General features: G+C 40.2%; 1 pseudogene; it reads left to right on the forward strand.

Annotated features, from left to right (window-relative positions):
• Positions 1–1,443: 1,443 nt before the first annotated feature.
• Positions 1,444–16,166, forward strand: LOC100514876 (ribonucleoside-diphosphate reductase subunit M2 pseudogene; annotated as a pseudogene).
• Positions 16,167–19,963: the final 3,797 nt, after the last annotated feature.

Consider the following 19,963-nt stretch of genomic DNA (forward strand, 5'->3'; position numbering starts at 1 on the left):
GCTAATTATCTAGACAGTCCCCGATTTCACCCTAACACTAGAGAGAATTATTCAGCCAGACTCAGGAGAGTCTGATGCAGAGGAGAGGGAGCAGGAGGGTAGCATGCTGGCCAAGAAAGTGATGTCAAGTAAGTTTTAAATACAACCAGCAACATACAATGAAATAACTAGATGTCTACAATATTAAAAGATAATTAAAATTATGCTTCTATCCTTATAAACCTATCATAAATGAACCTAATATATTGACTATCCAAAGGGCCCCAATGTTTTACAAAATGTATAGATTCTAACTCTATCGCGAATTTGATTAAAAAAAAAAAGTAATATGCCAGCTTTAAGCTTTAAAAATTTTACTCGCCTTTGAGGAATTAATACTCGATTAGAGGTCAGTTTAGATGTCCCCCAAATGAGGAAATAGATGTCAACTTGGAGTATCTGAAATACACTGATCAGTGAGTGACTCAGCAGCGCTTTGCAAAACACACCCTGAAGTTCCACTGCTCACCACTAGGTGACATGTACCTTCATGTTAAACACCTGAGAGAGGGAGCTCAGGAAACTCAAAAGGAAGTCTAAATTTACAAAGGTAATTTGGGTCTGAAAATAACTAGGCTGAAAACCAGTATGTCTCACATTGATTGTTGATAAAGTGAGGTTTCACTGCAATACATGGCCTGCTGCGAGTGGCTAGGAAGCCAGAGATTCCACTTAAGGGGCCTTCAGAAGACCTTCTGTTCAACGCTACAATCACAGTCATGGAGGCTGGCTGGGTCATCCGGGAAACGTCTCTGGACTCTTTCAAACAAAGCTTGTTAATCTGAAAGGGCCAAGAGAACAGCTGGAGGCGGGGATCTGTGGACACCATACTTGGTCTTGTATATAACTTGGGATCCTGAAGCTCTTGAATATATGTATTTCAGAAGGGAATCAGTCATGCTGGTGCTAAGTAGTAAATTACGGACAGTGTCAGCCCCAGGTGAAACCGAAAATGTGAAATTGGTTGAGTTTTTCATCTCTCTTCTGGGTCCCTTAAAAGTCATTCCCTTTCCTTTGGGCTTCCCTGACTTATCGACATGCCCAGCTGCTCCCAGGCGGAAACCATTTCCTCACCCACTCTCATCAGATCGTAGTTGCCATAGTCCCCTTGCGAATTCCCTCTTAGGACAGGAGGGGCAGTGGACACTTGCCAGTAAGGGCTCATCGGAAAGTCCTCCACAAATCACATTTACATTTTAATAGAGGTCTTTTGGGACTTGGCAGAGAAGTTAATAATGGGGGGAAGGTTCTTGAGAGACCACTGAGGAAGACAAATTAGAACACCCCTGACCTTAACAACAGGGGTCCTCTTCCTCCATGGTCTGTTAACATTCTGCTCCCATACACTTTCAGAAGGATGTATTTGTCGCCTGTGGGTCCTGAGTGCTTGCCCCAACATTTTGTATGGCGCCCCCTGCAGGCAGAGCTGTCACTCTGGACACCTCCCTCCTAAGGGTTCCCATTCAGCTCCTGCATCATGACCGCCTCTCCTGCTCCCTAGAGCTCCACCATCCAGTCCCTTCAGTGATCTGGGGCAGGGAGAATCACGTAAAGGGGAAGGGCAGAGAGAGAAATAGTGCACATTGTAGACCAGCCATGCTGAGAATGAAAAGATTCCTGGGGACACCGTCCTCACCCCTCTCGCTATCTGCAAGATGATGGAGGCTCCGCAGCCTCCCCAGAGTGAGTCCAATGAGCTCACATTAACAGTAACTAGAGTCGAGTCTCCCAGAGCACTAAGTGAAACTTGCAAGGTCAAAAATTTCAAGGAGTTCCCTTGTGGCAGAGTGATTTAAGGATCTGGCATTGTTACTGTAGCAGCTTGGCATGAGTTCAATCCCTGGTGCGGAAACTTTCCCTTCTTTACACATTCCTGGAAATCCCCAGGGTGTGTCTTACATGTGCCATGAGCAAGTCTGGTGCTTTCAAGGTAAGCCTGTGTCCCTGAGGAGTCCATACTCCTCAGTTCTGTCCCTCCCCACAGGGCCTTGACCTCTAGCCCAGTTGAGGGTGCAGGCTCATGTCATTAGAGAGTTCCACAGGGTCTGTCGGGAAGGAAACCCTGTTTTAGTGATTGTATCTTTTCTATCTCACTTAGGACGTGTGAGCCCTAAGTACTGTAGGGTTCTGAGGTTAAACATGATAGAACATTCAAGGCACATTCAGCCCCGCCCCCCCCCATAGCTGGTTTCAGCGTGCTGTCCTTGGAATATGGTTTGCAATGTTGTCTTCCTTCTTCCCAGGACTTACCCACCTGCCCTAAATCTGGGCTTCAGACCTGCCTCTCAGACATCATGGATGTTGATCTGCAAGCTGGCCTCTAGAGAACATTTCTGACAAGGATAGCTTCATTCCTAGAAAGTGATGTCAGACTTCTAGAGTGACTTTATTAAAGGTCTTGGTCTAGCCCAGATGCTACCATGGATTACCCCCTAGAGCTCATACCCACACCCTCCAGCAGACATTGGAGTGATTATCAATGATGCTTTTTGAAGCTCTTCCTTACCAAAAGCTGAGGTTGGTCTCAGAGAATCCTCTCATAAAAACTTAAAGGATTTCATTCCTGGCTGGAGTACCACACTGGATGCTCCAGGGGAGGTGGAGACCAAGTAAGAAAGAGGTGGCTGATGGAGAAGTGACTTAGAGGTTCAGTGCATGTATTCCTTTATGGCCTGAAGTTAAACGGTGCTTTCTTGATGGGGACTGAATGTCTGAGGTCTCCAGAGGCATTTATGGAATATTGAGTCTTTTTTTTTTTTTTTTTTTTGTCTTCTTGCCTTTTCTAGAGTTGCTCCCTTGGCATATGGAGGTTCCCAGGCTAGGGGTCTAATCGGAGCTGTACCGCTGGCCTACACCAGAGCCACGGCAACGTGGAATCTGAGCCGCATCTGCGACCTACACCACAGCCCGTGGCAATGCCAGATCCCCAACCCATTGAGCAAGGCCAGGGATCGAACCTGCAACCTCATGGTTCCTAGTCGGATTCATTAACCACTGAGCCATGATGGGAACTCTCAGTATCGAGTATTTTGCACTCTGTTGTGTCTCAGAACTCTGTTCCCAGAATCATATATTTCTTTTAAAAAAATTTTTTATTGAAGTATAGTTGATTTACAAAGTCATGTTAATTTCTTTTGTATAGCAAAGTGATGCAGTTTTATACACATATATATGTTTTCATATTCTTTTCTATTATGGTTTATCACAGTATATTGAGTTCCTTGTGCTATAGAGTAGGGCCTTGTTATTTATCTATTCCATATATAATAGTTTGCATCTACTAATCCCAAACTCCCACTCCATTCCCCATTCCTTTTTGGCAACCACAGTTTGTTCTCTATACTTGTGCATCTGTTTCTGTTTTGTAGATATGTTCATTTGTGCCATATTTTAGATTCCATGTATAAGTGATACCATAGGGTATTTGTATTTCTTTTTATGACTTATTTATCTTAGTATCCATCCATGTTGCTGCAAATGGCATTATTTCATTCTTTTTTATGGCTGAGTAATATTCCACTGCAATCTAATAGTCCCAAGGGAAAGAACAATACTTTAAAAAAAAAATTTCCAACAAAAGCATTGGTTCCAACTGGTGCCACTGGGTCACATGCCAATCCATGGACCAGTCACAGCATCCAGAAGGACATATGCTCTGATTGGCCATGCCTGAGTTGGGACCTCACCCTGAAGTCTGTCAAGGAAGGGATGAGAATTGCACTGTATTTTTTCCCCCTCAGGATTACTTTGGCAATTCTGGGTCTTTTACGGTTCCATGTAAATGTTGGCATTATTTGTTCTAGTTCTGTAAAAGATGTCATGGGTAATTTGTCAGGGGTTGCATTAAATCCGTAGATTGCTTTGGATAGTATGGCCATTTTAACAACATTAATTCTTCCAATCCAGGAGCATGAGATATCTTTCGATTTCTTTGAATCCTCTTTAATTTCCTTGATTAATGTTTTATAGTTCTCAGTGTATAAGTCTTTCACCTCCTTGGTCATGTTTATTCCTAGGTATTTTTTTGGGGGTGTGTGATTTTTACAGGTATTGCTATTTTATACTAATTTTCTAACATTTCATTTTTGGTATAAAGAAATGCAACTGATTTCTAAATGTTAATCTTGTATCCTGCTAGTTTGGCCGAATTCATTGATCAGATCAAGTAGTTTCTGCATGAAGTCCTTAGGGTGTTTTTTTGTTTTTGTTTTTTTTCAGGGCCTCATCTGTAGCACATGGAAGTTCCAGGGGGTAGGGGTTGAATTAGAGCTGCAGCTGCAACCCTAGTGACCTTAGCAATGCCAGATCTGAGCCACATCTGCAACCTATACCACAGCTTGCAGCAATGCCAATCCTTAAGCCACTTAGAGAGGTGAGGGATCAAATCCACATCCTCGTGGATACTATGTCAGGTTCTTAACCCACTTAAGAACTTCTTAAGAACTCCCCTTAGAGTTTTTCTATACATAGTATCACCCACATCATCTGCATATAGTGAAAATTTTACTTCTTCCCTTCCATTTGGATGCTTTTAATTTTTTTTCTTTTTTTTTTTTTTTTTTTTTTTGCCTTTTGTCTGCTGTGGCTAGGACTTCCAATATATGGTGAATAAAAGTGGAGAGAGTATAGCTCTCCCAGACTTCAGACAATATAACAAATCTACAATAATCAAGTCAGTGTGGTACCAGTACAAAAACAAACATATGGACCAATGGAAGAATACAGAGCCCAGAAACAAACCCAGGTCAATTAATCTTTGATAAAGGAGAAAGAATATAGAATAGGAAAAACACAGTCTCTTCAGCAAGGGGTACTGGGAAAACTGGACAGCTGCAGGTAAATCAATGAAACTAGAACATACCCTCACACCATGCACAAAAATAAACTTAATGGCTTAAAGACTTAAGCATAAGATAAGACACTATCAAACTCCTAGAAGAGAACATAGGCAAAATATTTTCTGACATCAACTGCGCAAATGTTTTCTTAGGTCAGGCTCCCAAGGCAATAGAAATAAAAACAAAAATAAACAAATAGGATACAATCACACTTAACAAGTTTTGCACAGCCAGGGAAGCCATTTTAAAAAATGAAAAGACAACCTAAGGAATGGGACAAAATAGTTGCAAATGATGCAACCAAGAAGGGCTTACTCTCTAAAATATATAAACAACTCATACAATTCAATAGCACAAGAACAAACAACCCAATTGAAAAATGGGCAGAAGACCTAAACAGTCATTTCTCCAAAGACACACAGATGACCAGCAGGCACATGAAAAGATGCTTAGCATCACTAATTACTAGAGAAATACAACTCAAAACTACAATGAGGTACCACCTCACACCAGTCGAAATGGCCATCGTTAATAAGTCTACAAACAACAAATGCTGGAGAGGATGTGAAGAAAAGGGAACTCTCCTACACTGTTAGTAGGAATGTAAATTGGTATGACCTCTATGGAGAATAGTATAGAGGTTCCTCAGAAAACGAAATATATTACTACTATATGATCCAGCAATCCCACTCCTGGGTATATATCTGAAGAAAACTTTCATTCAAAAAGACACATGGGAGTTCCCGTTGTGGCGCAGTGGTTAACGAATCCGACTAGGAACCATGAGGTTGCGGGTTCGGTCCCTGCCCTTGCTCAGTGGGTTAACGATCCGGCGTTGCCGTGAGCTGTGGTGTAGGTTGCAGACGCGGCTCGGATCCCGCGTTGCTGTGGCTCTGGCGTAGGCTGGTGGCTACAGCTCCGATTAGACCCCTAGCCTGGGAACCTCCATATGCCGCAGGAGCGGCCCAAAGAAATAGCAAAAAGGCAAAAAAAAAATAAAATAAAATAAAATAAATAAATAAAGTCTTAAAAAAAAAAAAAAAAAGATACATGCACCCCTATGTTCATGGCAGCACTATTCACAATAGCCAAGACATGGAAACAACATAAATGTCCATCAACAGATGAATGGATTAAGAAGATGTGGTACATATATAAAATGGAATATTACTCAGCCATAAAAAGAATGAAATAATGCTATTTGCAGCAACATGGATGCAACTAGAGATTCTCATACTAAATGAAGCAAGTCAGAAAGAGAAAGACAAATACCACAGATATCACTTATATGTGGAATCTAAAATATGCCACAAATGAATCTATCTACAAAATAGAAACAGACTCGCAGAAATAGAGAACAGACTTGTGGTTGCTAAGGGAGTTGGGGGAAGGAGTGGGATGGACAGGGGGTTTGGAATTGATAGATGCAAACTATTAGATTTAGAATGGAGAAAAAATGAGGTCCTACTGTATGACAGAGGGAACTATATCCAATCTCCTAGGATAGACCATAATGGAAAATAATATAAGAAAAGGAATGTACGTATATGTGTGACTGGGTCACATTGCTGTACAGCAGAAATTGGCACAACAATAAAGTAAATCAACTGTATTTTAATTTTAAAAAATGTAAAAATAAAATGCATTGTAAATGGACAAACTGAGTAGGCTGGGTTAGATCTCCTAAAGAAAAGAGGCAAGCTGTTACTCAAAGAAGCAATGCTGGACTCCCTCAAAATTACATCACAATTAAATGTTGGAACTCTGAAGACAGATAGAGGTGGCTTTGGGTCCTTATGACTTAGTATGAGACTGGCAAATGGTTTCATTCCTATGGGCCTGAGTTTTCTAATTATACAATAGGGATACAAGCTATGCCATGGATATATCAGGAGAGTAAAATGAGACAATACCAAATGTTCACTAAATGTTACATATGGGAGTTCCCATTATGGCTTAGCAGGTTAAGTCCCTGACATAGTGTCCATAAGGATGCGGATTTGATCCCTGGCCTTGTTCGCTGGATTAAGGATCTGGTGTTGCTGCAAGCTGCAAGTAGTTCGCAGATATGGCTCAGATCTGGTGTTGCCACGGCTGTGGTGCTGGCCTGCAGCTGCAGCTCTGATTCAACCCCTAGCCAGGGATTCCATAACCTACTGTTGTGGCTATAAAAAGAAAAAAGAAGTTAAATGTTACATATGAATAGTTCTTCTTCCCAATCACCTCTGTCACCCCCGCTTAGATTAAACTGAACGAGGTTAAAGATATTATCTGTTTTCTTTGTGGCTCTTTCCCCATTCCTTTTATACTATAGACGCCCAGCCAATATTTCTGGAATGAGTTAATGACAGAACTAATAAACATCCTGTGAATTTCTACTCTTCAAATGTCAGCTCCCAAGCCCTTAGTAAACAGTAGGAGTCATTTTCTTCACTTTGCCTGTTGACATTTCTCTTACTAACCTTTCTTACAGTGCTTAGCAGCAAGAATGAGAACCAGGAACGCAAGTGACTTAGCTCAGGATCCCACTGCCGGCCTAGTGCCTGGCACCCACACAGTATATGTTGATAAATAACGAAGAATACCTAGTCCGAACTCTTTATCTCACATGTGTTTGTGACAGAGACCCAGAGAGCTTAAACAATTTGCCAAAGCCAAATAACTTCCCAGTTCAGCCATGACTTCTAGTTTACTCCTCTTCCATCTACCTGATACCTCCCAGACCCTGGTTCTCTTGTGCTCCCTGGAACAATACACACTGCTGAGGATAAAGTGAAGTTCTTGGTCTTCTAGGAGGGAAGGTGTAACAGAGGAACAAGCCTGACTCCATGTTGAATTGATTCCTTTACCTCTAACCCTTCTGCTCTGTTGCCTGTGCTTAGTCATGCTGACCCTACACACCTTTTGTAAAAGAATGTTGCCTCTAGCCTGAAACATACCGGAGAGCCCATTCTCAAGACTCTGGTCTTTAAAGGTATAACACTTTTCCATTCATATAGAGATAAAAAGTCACAGAACAGAGAATAACATTTGTCTTGTTGGAGGTTTACAGGAACATTGTGACCTGGCCCGCATAGACAGCTGCAAGAGCAAAGGATTCCAGTATCAAGAAGTTTCCAACAACCAGCCATACCCCCTCCCCTTCTAGTATAAAATAACCCTGAATTCTAACTTGGGTAAGATGGTTTTGTGACATTAGTCCACCATCTTCTGGGTCTGCTGGCTTTCCAAATAAAGTTGCTATTCCTTGCCCCAACACCTTGTCTCTTGAGTTACTGGCCTATTGCACAGTGAGCGATACAAATTTGGACTTGGTCACAACAGAGTATCTTCAATATGGAAAGTCACCAGTACAGAGACCAGCATCGAGTTCCACATGAGAGTTCAAGAATTATTCACTTGTTTCATTCCACATATAAAAGCATTTTTAGTCTCAGGGTTTTTCCTTTTACAACTTCTGCTTCTTTCCAATAGCTCCAGCAGAGATCAGCCATTCATACTCCACTCCCTAAACATATGACATCCACCTAATACCAAACCATTGAAAAAGGAGTCCAACATACCTTAGCCAGGCTGAAGACAGAATGCTAAAGCCCACAACAGTGGGTTGACAAGCTCTTCTCCACATTACTCCATCCCATTCTCCATCTAAAGGAAGAGGGCCCCCAGGCAGGAGTCAAGCCAATATCTCCCCCTTCCTATCTATTTCCAAACCCAGTTTCCCCAAATCCAGGTGCTATGCCTTGTTAATTTCTATCAAAAACAGAATCTACTATTAATACACTCAGGATCGTTTATGCTAGTCTCACTGGAGACCATAAAAAAAGATATTTATTTTATTCATTTATTTGGTCAATAAACATTTCAAGAGCTACTATGTGCCAGGCACTGGTACTGAGCATACCAAAACAAATAAGCGAATCATAAAGAATGTATCTGCCTGTTACAGCACCTAATCCATTAATAGCATCTGTTTCAAAATCCCCAAAGCAGAGGAGCTTTCTCATTCACCACCACCCCACCGCAACGGATATATATTTCAAAGAAATGCTTTGAAGAGCATGTCATGAACAGCTTTTTAATTAAGAGAAAAGGTTCTCTCGGGGTAAACTTGATCTATTGACCAGCAAAAAGGTGTTTTCCAAAACTTTTATTTTTTTAATGACAACAGCAAGTGGATTCAGACTGCACCCTCATTGTAGAAAGGAGGTTACGGTGATGTGTTCACTGCTTCCTTAACACCAGGAGGAAAGGCTGCTGCTAAATTTACAGTATGCTGAATGTTTTGATGTGAGAAGGAAGCAAAACATGAGAGACTCTATCAAAAATCTCCTCTGAAAAGGATTGTACATCATGATCAAGTGGGATTTACCCCAGGGATGCAAGGGTTCTTCGATACCCACAAATCCATCAGTGTGATACACCACATTAACAAACTGAAGAATAAAAACCATATGATCCTCTCAACAGATGCGGAAAAAACCTTTGACAAAATCCAACACCCATTTCTGATAAAAACCCTTCAGAAAGTGGGCATAACGGGAACCTACCTCAATATGATAAAGGCCATATATCACAAACCCACAGCAAACATCACTCTCATGCTGAAAAGCTGAAAGAATTCCCACTGAGATCAGGAACAAGACAAGGATGTCCGCTCTCACCATGACTCTTCAACATAGTTTTGGAAGTCCTAGCCACAGCAATCAGAGACATAAAAGAAATAAAAGGAATCCAAATTGGAAAGCAAGAAGTAAAACTCTCACTATTTGCAGATGACGTGATGCTATACCTAGAGAATCCTAAAGACTCTACCAGAAAACTGCTAGAGCCCATCCATGAATTTGGCAAAGTCACAGGATACAAAATCAATACACAGAAATCGACGGCACTTCTGTACACTAACAATGAAAGAGCAGAAAAAGAAATTAGGGAAGCAATCCCGTTTACCATCACATCCAAAAGAATAAAATACCCAGGAGTAAACCTACCTAAAGAGACAAAAGACCTGTACTCTGAAAACTATAACACACTGATGAAAGAAATCAAAGATGACACAAATAGATGGAAAGACATACCATGCTCGTGCGTTGGAAGAGTTAATATGATCGAAATGACTCTACTGCCTAAGGCAGTCTACAGGTTCAATGCAATCCCTATCAAATTACCAAGGACATTTTTCACGGAACTCAAACAAAATAGTTTAAAGTTTGTTTGGAAGCACAGCAGACCCAGAATAGCCAAAGACATCCTGAGAAAGAAAAACGGAGCTGGAGGAATCAGGCTCCTGGACTTCAGCCTAGACTACAAAGCAACAGTCATCAAAACCGCATGGGACTGGCACAAAGACAGAAATATAGATCAGTGGAATGGGAGAGAAAGCCCAGAATTCAACCCACGCACCTACAGCCAACTCATCTATGACAAAGGAGGCAAGAATATACAGTGGAGAAAGGACAGCTTGTTCAAGAAGTGGTGCTGGGAAAACTGGACAGCCACATGGAAAAGAATGAAACTAGAACACTCCCTAACACCAGACACAAAGACAAACTCCAAATGGACGAAAGACCTAGCTATAAGACCACACCCTATAAGACTCTTAGAGGAAAACATAGGCCAAACACTCTCTGACATAAACGACAGCAACATCTTCTCAGATCCGCCCCTTAGAGTATTGACAATAAAAACAAAAATAAACAAATGGGACCTAATCAAACTGAAACGTTTCTGCACAGCAAAGGAAACCCTGAACAACACGAAAATAAAACCCACAGAATGGGAGAAAATCTTTGCAAGAAAATCCACTGACAAGGGATTGATCTCCAATATTTACAAACACCTTCTGCAGCTCCATTCCAAAAAAAAAAAAAAAAAAAGACCCCATCAGAAAATGGGCAGAAGATCTAAACAAACAGACAGTTCTCCAAAGAAGACATACAGATGGCCAAAAAACACATGCAAAGATGTTCAACATCTCTCATTATTAAAGAGATGCAAATCAAAACCACTACGAAGCACCACCTTATACCAGCCAAAATGGCCAGCATCAAAAAGTCTACAAACCACAAGTGCTGGAGAGGGTGTGGAGAAAAAGGAACCCTAGTACACTGTTGGTGGGATTGTACATTGGTGCAACCACTGTGGAAAACAGGATGGAGATGCCTCAGAAAACTAAACATAGAACTACCATTTGATCCAGCAATCCCACTCCTGGGCATCTATCCAGAGAACACCTCGACTCGCAAAGACTCATGTACTCTGATGTTCATTGCAGCACTATTTACAACAGCCAAAACATGGAAACAACCTAAATGTCCACCAACAGAGGAGTGGATCAAGAAGAGGTGGTAGATATACGCAATGGAATATTACTCAGACATTAAAAAGAATGAAATACCGGCATTTTTAGCAACATGGATGGACCTAGAAATTATCATGCTAAGGGAAGTCAGCCATACAATGAGACACCAACATCAAGTGCTTTCACTGACATGTGGAATCTGAAAAAAGGACAGATTGAACTTCTTCGCAGAACAGATGCTGACTCACAGACATTGAAAAACTTATGGTCTCTGGAGGAGATAGTTTGGGGGGTGGGGGGATGTGCTTGGGTTGTGGGATGGAAATCCTGTGAAATCAGATTGTTATGATCATTATACTACTACAGATGTGATAAATTCATTTCATTAATAAAAAAATAAAAAAAATAAAATAAAAGAGGAAAGAAAAAAACAAAACAAAACAAAAATCTCCTCTGGAGGAGCTCAGAAGAGCCCAGTGTAATTTTTTTCCAGGCCTGATGAGCACAGCAAATATAGCTCAATGAATTAACTTGGCTGTGCATACAGCATTTGCTTCCACTTTCATTTGTAACAAATTCATTTGTTTTGTTAAGTGAATAACTCTAACTTAGTGTTTACTGGGCTTCAGTATCACAAAGCTCCTTCCTTATAATGCATTAGAAAGACTCCTTTTTAGAAGTTCCTGTCCTGGCACAGCGGAAATGAATCTGACTAGGAACCATGAGGTTGCTGGTTCTATCGCTGTCGTTGCTCAGTGGGTTGAGGATCCAGCGTTTTGGTGTACATCACAGATACAGCTTGGATCTGGCATTGCTGTGGCTATGATGTAGGTCGGCAGCTGTATCTCTGATTTGACCCCTAATGGGAACCACCATATGCCATGGGTGTGGCCCTGAAAAAGATAAAAAAAGAAAGAAAAAGAAGATTCCTTTTCAGTATAAAAAGGGACCTTTTGGTTTCTTATTTACCCATTTATCTAATTTTTAAGAGAGGAAACCAAGGTCCAGAGTGTTTCTCTCAATAGCACATAGATAATGAGCACTAGAGCAAAGACTAAAATAAGTCTCTTAACTCCAAATTGAGTTACACTTAACGAAGCCCATTAAATAACTGTCTTCCTTGTAATTTACAGAAGACTCCACCAATTGTTAAGGGTCTATTATGTACTGGGTACTTTACATATATTTTTGTCTTTTAATCCTCTCATAAGACCTCCAAGAAGGGGGTCATTAATGGATGCCACTAAAGCATTTAAATGATACCAGTCTGTAGCAGCACTTAAGGTGTACTCAGTGCTTCCCCTACATTATTTCCAATTTTTCACAAAAATCCTGCAAGACATCATCATCCTTGTGCTATGAAGGAGAGTCTTGGTTCTCTGAGGGATGAAGCAACTTGCTAAATTCACAAAGATAAGAAATCACTGCGCACTGGATCCAAATTCCCCCCTGAAAAGCCTATTGTATCCCTCAGAACACCCCCAAGCGTTAGGTGCTTGACTTCAATGATGGTGAAACTAGTAAAGTCAGCTGGTGCTTCCAGGTGGAGCTGAGCTCTCACTAGTGTAGTGGTGTCGCCTGGAGTGATGTTGCATTAGGGGCTGCCTGGGCCTTAGCTTGTCAAGTCAAAAACCTGACCCTACCATTTTATCTAAGGGTGGCTTGTGTCCTTAAAAATAAATTCGCATTAACCATATCACATGATAATAATCATCATATAATAATTATTATGATAATAATATTGATAACTACAATTTATTGAGTATCTGTTACATCTAGTATACTTTATGTCCACTGTCTCTAATGATTATGGCGTTAGACCTATCAGCCTAAGAGACAAACCCCATTTTCCACTCAGCACACATCCTCATGTTGAATCATGGTGTGTAAGAGTATCCTGCAGAATGTGAACAAAGAATGGCCACAGAGAGAGGTGAGGGTCTTCCCTCATTCCACAGTGATCTACTGAAAGATCATAGTTAAAAGTTGATTTTCCTTATATAAGTATTTGACAGGCTTAGTCTAAAATCAAAACTGATATGATAATCAGTACTCAAATATTGCCTTTTTTTTTTTTTTTTTGATGCTTCTTAAGAGTTACAACAAAAACGTGATACCTAAGGTTACAATCTGGGAAGATTTTGAGAAACCTTGCCTGTGCCATCATGTAATAACATTTTTTTTTCATCATGTAATAACATTTTTACAAATCTCATCGTAATATGTGTTACTGGGAAGACTTAGGCAGTTAGGCAATCTCTTCTATTGTAACTTGATTTTGATAATTCACTTGTCCTGGTATTTTTGCAATGAAACAGTGTGTTAGGCCAAAGGAGATACATCCCCTCTCACTACACAGTGGCATCAATATCTCATTTTCATCCATGACAACAACCAAGACCAACCTCATTCCAAAAAGTAGAGACAGGAACTTATTTGGAAAGTGCTTCAAAAGCTACTCACTCTTTAGCAGCCTTTGGCCTCTTCTGAATGACTCTGTAAGGTGAGATCATGACAATAGGAATAAACAGGGACACTTTTCGAGTAGAAGCCATGGGTCCTAAAAGATGGCTAAATAAAGAAGGGTGAAGGTACTGGTTTAAGTCCATCCTCCTATGTCCTCCGGAGGAAAAATTAGAGGGTTGGGTTTAACATACACACACTACTACATATAAAAGAGATAAACAAGGGAACTCTACTGTATGGCACAGGGAACTCCACTCAATATCTTGCAATAACTTATATGGGAAAACACTCTGAAAAAAGAATATATATAACTGACTCACTTTGCTGTATACCTGAAACTAACACAAAATTATAAATCATGTATACTCTAATAGAAATTTCTTTAAAACAGTCTACCCACCTTAAAGAAATAAATAAATAAAGAATAGGTTTCATCTCTCTCCTCCTCTTGAGCTGAGAAGGAGCTATTGGATTCAATTAAGCTAAGGGTTTTGCATTATTGTCAAGAGTATTTTAAGACAGTAGAAAAGCTAAAACCAAAATGTTGGGCTGAGGTTAGATACAGGAAATAATGTAGACAGGATGTAAAAGTCAACACAAAAGAGTCATAAATGGGCCAAATTCAGACAGGACACAGCTCCAAATCCAGTCTAAACATTAATAATTTCTGGGAAGTCTTCTGCAGATTAATTTCATCTATCACATACACAGATTCTTTTATCTTGACATATTGAGTTGATTCAGTTTATTTTGAGGATCTATGTGCCATTTTCTTCCACAATTGCACTATATACACACACCCAAACAACATTAGTCTCATTCAAAAATTATATACAAACCAACTGAGACTGGGTATGGATTCAATCAGCTGAAAGTTGTTTGGAAAATTGTTGATTCATTTGGGGGAAAAAATGAATCTATATCCTTATCTCAAACTATAAACAAAATTATTCCCAGAGAATAAAATTTAAACGGAAAAAAATTAAAACTATAAACATACTACAGATGATACTTCCAGCTATGGTGGCCTAAAAGTCTGGAAGATCCTCTCTCCAAGAAACAAGTAACTGAAAAAGTGTTTATTTGTGAAAACTTGCTCAAACGATAGATAATAACAGCAGGAATCTGAGGGTTTTTGCATGAGGAGTTCTATCTCCTACTCAGCTCAGCTGTCAATAACAGTAGGTTTTACTACTAGGAGAGTGATAGGTGAGAAAATCTGTAGACTTGCTGCCTGGGGCCAGACTTGACTTGGGGCAGAGAACAAAAACTCTCACTGCTAGTGTTAAAGTAGCAAAACTAGAAGAAAAATTTTAAAAAGAAAAAGAATGAGGAAAACCTGTAGGTCTTCTAGCCTGAGGTTGTGGTTTCCTTTAGGGCAAGTAGCCAACCAGCCAGCAGTTTATGGGATGATCCTAGAAATGAGAAAGTTACAGGGGTCAGCCTCGGGGACAAGGAGAACATTCCCCCGACCCTCGCGGGACCTGCGTGCTGGCCAGCAAGACCACCAGGAGGATCTTCTAGGAGCCGGCCAAGCCGAACCCTAAGCTATCCACTCCCAGCGTGAAGGGCAAGCCACCACTGAGAGAAAACCCTCGCTGCTTTGTCATCTTTCCTATCAAATACCATGACATCTGGCAGATGTATAAGAAGGCAGAGGCTTCCTTTTGGACAGCTGAGGAGGTGGGCCTCTCCAAGGGCATTCAACACTGGGAAACCATGAAGCCTAAGGAGAGATATTTTATTTCACATCATCTTGGCTTTCTTTGCAGCAAGTGATGGCATCGTGGATGAAAACTTGGTGGAGTGGTTTAGCCAAGAAATTCAGATTACAGAAGCTCGTTGTTTCTATGGCTTCCAAATTGCCATGGAAAACATACATTCTGAAATGTATAGCCTCCTCATTGATACTTACATCAAAGATTCCAAAGAAAGCGAATTTCTCTTCAATGCCATCGAGACAATGCCTTGTGTAAAGAAGGAGGCAGACTGGGCCTTGCACTGGATGGGGGACAAAGAGGCTCCACGTGGAGAACGTGTCATCACCTTTGCTGCCGTGGAAGGAATTTTCTTTTCTGGTTCTTTTGCATCCACATTCTGGCTCAAGAAACGAGGACTGATGCCTGGCCTGACGTATTAGCAGAGATGAGGGTTTACACTGCGACTTTGCCTGCCTGATGTTCAAACTCCTGCTACACAAACCTTCGGAGCAGAGAGTGAAAGAAATAATCATCAATGCAGTTAGGATAGAACAGGAGTTCTTCACAGAGGAGCTGCCGGTGAAGCTCACCGGGATGAATTGCACTTTAATGAAACAGTACATTGAGTTCGTGGCAGACAGACTCAGGCTGGAGCTGGGCTTCAGCAAGGTTTTCAGAGTAGAAAATCCCTTTGACTTTATGGAGAATATTTCACTGGAAGGGAAGACGAACTTCTCTGAGAAGAGAGTAGGCGAGTATCAGAGGATGGGAGTGATGTCGAGTCGGACAGAGAATTCTTTTACCTTGGATGCTGACTTCTAAGGGAGCTGATGATGTGCTCTTATTTTTCTGATTCCCCCCGCCCCTTCTCATCAAAAGAGAAAAAAAAAATCAGGTACTCAAACTGTGTCAACCATGAATTACGCATAATGTTCATTAGCGGCATCTTCATAGCTACCTCAACTCCTGCTAACGCTAGTGGGGTCACCTAGATTGAAAGCGCAGACAAAAGCTACTTGGATGTTTAGCAACGATCTTGTCCGTGTTTGGCTTGGCTGTACACGACTTCACCCTGGTTCTTAACAGCGCCTTTCTCGGCCTTTCTCAGCCTCAAAGTGTGGGACTTAGTTGTGTTTGATCCACCAGGATCCAACAGTTAACAACCACAAGGCTGAAGGAAGACAAACTCACTGCTTCAGAGCAGATTTTAAAGTTTACTTATGATTTGTATATAAAACTGTCACTTTACAGACAAATATACATAGTGTATGCTGTTGGGCCAAAAAGCCTTGATTTCACCTAAATTTGTTGGTTTCGGCACCAGATCCAAAGTATTCTATTTACCACTAATGGGAGCCAATTCAAAATGTACTGGGTGACCCAAGTACATTAAGCCTGTGTAAACCAAGCACGTTATGTTTTATTTTTCTTTACTGAATTGATGGTGTTTTTTAACTCAGTCCTTTGCACACCCAGGTATTAGTATCAGCCAGGTGCTGCCACGTAGAAGGCAGGTGGGTTTTGTGCTGTAGCCCAGGTCAAGGGATAAAAGGAGAGAGAAGATGCTAACTTGGATCACTAGAGAAAAAGGATCCAGGCTCACTGCTGGCAACCTGGGTGGGCCTGAGGGGCAGTAGCGTTGATTTTCCCACACTGTATGTCCTCCGACTTCACATTAATAGGAAAGATCCTTGAAGAGTCTTCTTAGCTGGGATCTGAAATATTTGTCCGATAAATTGGTTTTCAAGTCATCCTTGAACAAAAATGACCCACCTAGGAGCTTTCTCCCCCTAAGTGGTAAAACCTGGACTGAAGTTGCCTCTCCTTAAAGTTGAGTGTTTATTCTGGTTTTGTTTAATTCGTGTGTAAGTAGGTACTATTGACTTAACCATTTATACTCTTTAAGTTAGAGAATTTTTCTACCATACATGTTTTTTAATATTGTAGCTATAGTTCATACTTTGAAATAATTACAGTATTATTTTGCAGTTGATAATTGAGATATTGTTCAGTGCAAATATTTCTAGGATTTGCCTAAATCTGAGCATCACCTGCTCAATCCCTAAAGTTCAGTAGAAGACTAGTGTTGTGCAAGTGATAAATACATGTTCCACTCAGATGTTACTTTCAGATAAAGGCATGAACTTAACAGATATATTTAATAGGGCTAGTTTGAATCCCTGTTTTTATGTTCCCTCCCCACACACACCCTTCAAAAAAGCCAAGAGGTGACGACATAATAGGTAATGCATGATGCTCATCCATCCTTTGGCCGAGTTGTTAAAACAGGTTGTTTGTGTGTTGGCTGACCACTGGCCTGCTCTGTTGTCAGTTTTCTTCACTGATTGTATAAATGGTATAATAGTCAAATTAAAATTTTCTGTCATGGGAGGCCCTTTTCTATCTTTTAAATTATTGTTCCATAGAGTTGATCCAGATTATATGGTCCTGAAACTCATGCAACACAAAAATAAAACACACCCTTTGCCTTGAATTGTCAGGTACAGGTGGATGCTAGAATCATATTTTAGAATTCTACCTCCTGTTAGCTGTGTGGTATAAGGATTAGTTTCTGCTAACTAGGATTCGGTTTCTTAATCTGTTTAAAAGGAAACAGATTTTTGTTTAAAGCGTTTCAATGTCTCTTAACATTGAGTGCTGCACAAGTGTTAAACGATTTAAATAAAACTATTCTTACGTCAAAAAAAAAAAAAAAGAAAGAAAGAAAAGAAAGTTATAGGAAGGCTAGATAAACTCTCCACACACCCTTGACTGACAGGGCAGCTACGAACCTTCAGGGTAGACTTGAGAGAGCTTGATGTAAAGTGAAAGCCAAGGCAGACTTGAGAACTAGCTTGACTTTGATTAAACCCATAACCCACAAATAGATTGATTGAATAAACCCACAACCCACAAACAGATTGATTGGCAGAAGGTGGAACTTTTATAGAGTCAAGATATATCAGCAAAACTTCTTTTTAAACACTGGTTGATCACTAAGCTATGCAGACATGGAGGTGACCCCAGGAAGTCAGGCCAAAAAAATGAAAATAAATTTTAAAAAACTGAGCAGAGACCGCAGTGGCCACAGACCATAAAGGAAACAGACTGTACAAAATGGAGGAAAGGTACAAAAATGAAGAAAAGAGAACCTCAGGGGTACAAATCAACAGTATATTGCTTAAAATGTCAATTTTCAACAAAATTATGAAATATACAAAGTAATAGAAAAGTGTGACTGTGTTCAGGAATGAAAGCAGTCAATACAAATCAGTCTGACTGTGCCCATATGTTAAAAGTAGCAGACAAAGTCATCAAAGCAGCTATTATACCTATGCATAAATAATTAAAGGAAAATGTTAAAATAATTAAAGGAAATACTATAACCTAAGTTGACAATAAGGACACTTAATAGAGAAATATAAACTATAAAAAAAGAGCCAAACAAAAATTAGAATTGAAAAGTACAAAAAACAAAACAAAAAATGAGTTTGAGAAATGACAGAAGAAAAAAAACCACAAATTTGAAGACAGATTAATAGAAATTATCCTTTAGAAGAATATAGAAAAGAAAATTGAAAGAAAATGAGTAGACCTACACAGACCCCTCAGAAAAATAGAAAGGAAATCAACATATATGTAATAGGAATCCTGAAGAAGAGGAGAGAGAAAAAGAGACAGAAAAACATCTAAAGGAATAGTCCTTGGAAACTACTCAAATATTCTGAAAATCAATGATCAGTAGGTTCAAAGAATCCAACAAACCTAAGTAAGATAAACACAGATTCACATATCATAGTCAAATTGCTGAAAGCCAAAGACAACAAAAAATCCTGTATGCAATAAGACAAAAATTTATTGTCATGTACAGGAAAACAACAACATGTATATCAGCTGATTTTCCATGAGAAAAAATGGAGGCCACAGGACAGTAGAATGACATATTCAAAAGCTCAAAGAGTCTTAACTATATATCTGGCAAAACCATCTTTCAAAAATGAAAGCAAAATAATGTCACTCAAAGATAAACAAAAGATGAGAGAATATGTAGCTATCAGAATTCCCTCCTAAGAAATACCAAAGAATGGAGTTCCCATTGTGACTTAATAGATTAAGGACTCAACATTGTCTCCATGAGGATGCAGGTTCAATCCCTGGCCTCACTCAGTGGGTTAAAGATCTGGCACTGCTGCAAGCTTCAGTGTAGGCTGCAGAGGCTGCTGAGATACAGTGTTGCTCTGGCTGTGGCATAGAGAGCAGCTGCAACTCTAATTCAACCCCTGGCCTGGGAACTTCCATATGCCATAGGTGTGGCCCTGAAAAAGAAAAGAAAAGAAAATATTAAAGAGGACTTTCAGGCTAAAAGATGATACCAGATAGTAACTTGGACTGAGAGAAAGAAATGAAGAGCATTGGAAATTATAAATATTGGGTAAATATAAAAGAGTGGGTAAAGAGGTCTTGTTCTCTTTTCTCCCTGAATTTCTTTTATTCCATTTTGTTTTGCCACAACAGCAGCATGTGGAAGTTCCTCTGCCAGGGATGCTGGATCCTTAGTCACTGAGCCACCAGAGAACTCCCCTGAAATTCTTTTAAAAAGTGATTGCATAAAGCAATAA

The sequence above is a fragment of the Sus scrofa genome, chromosome 15 (genome assembly GCF_054392235.1).
Source record: "Sus scrofa isolate SSC_HxYL_T2T_F1_AM1 chromosome 15, Sscrofa_HxYL_maternal_Yorkshire_Landrace_v2.0, whole genome shotgun sequence".
Classification (NCBI taxonomy): Eukaryota; Metazoa; Chordata; class Mammalia; order Artiodactyla; family Suidae; genus Sus; species Sus scrofa.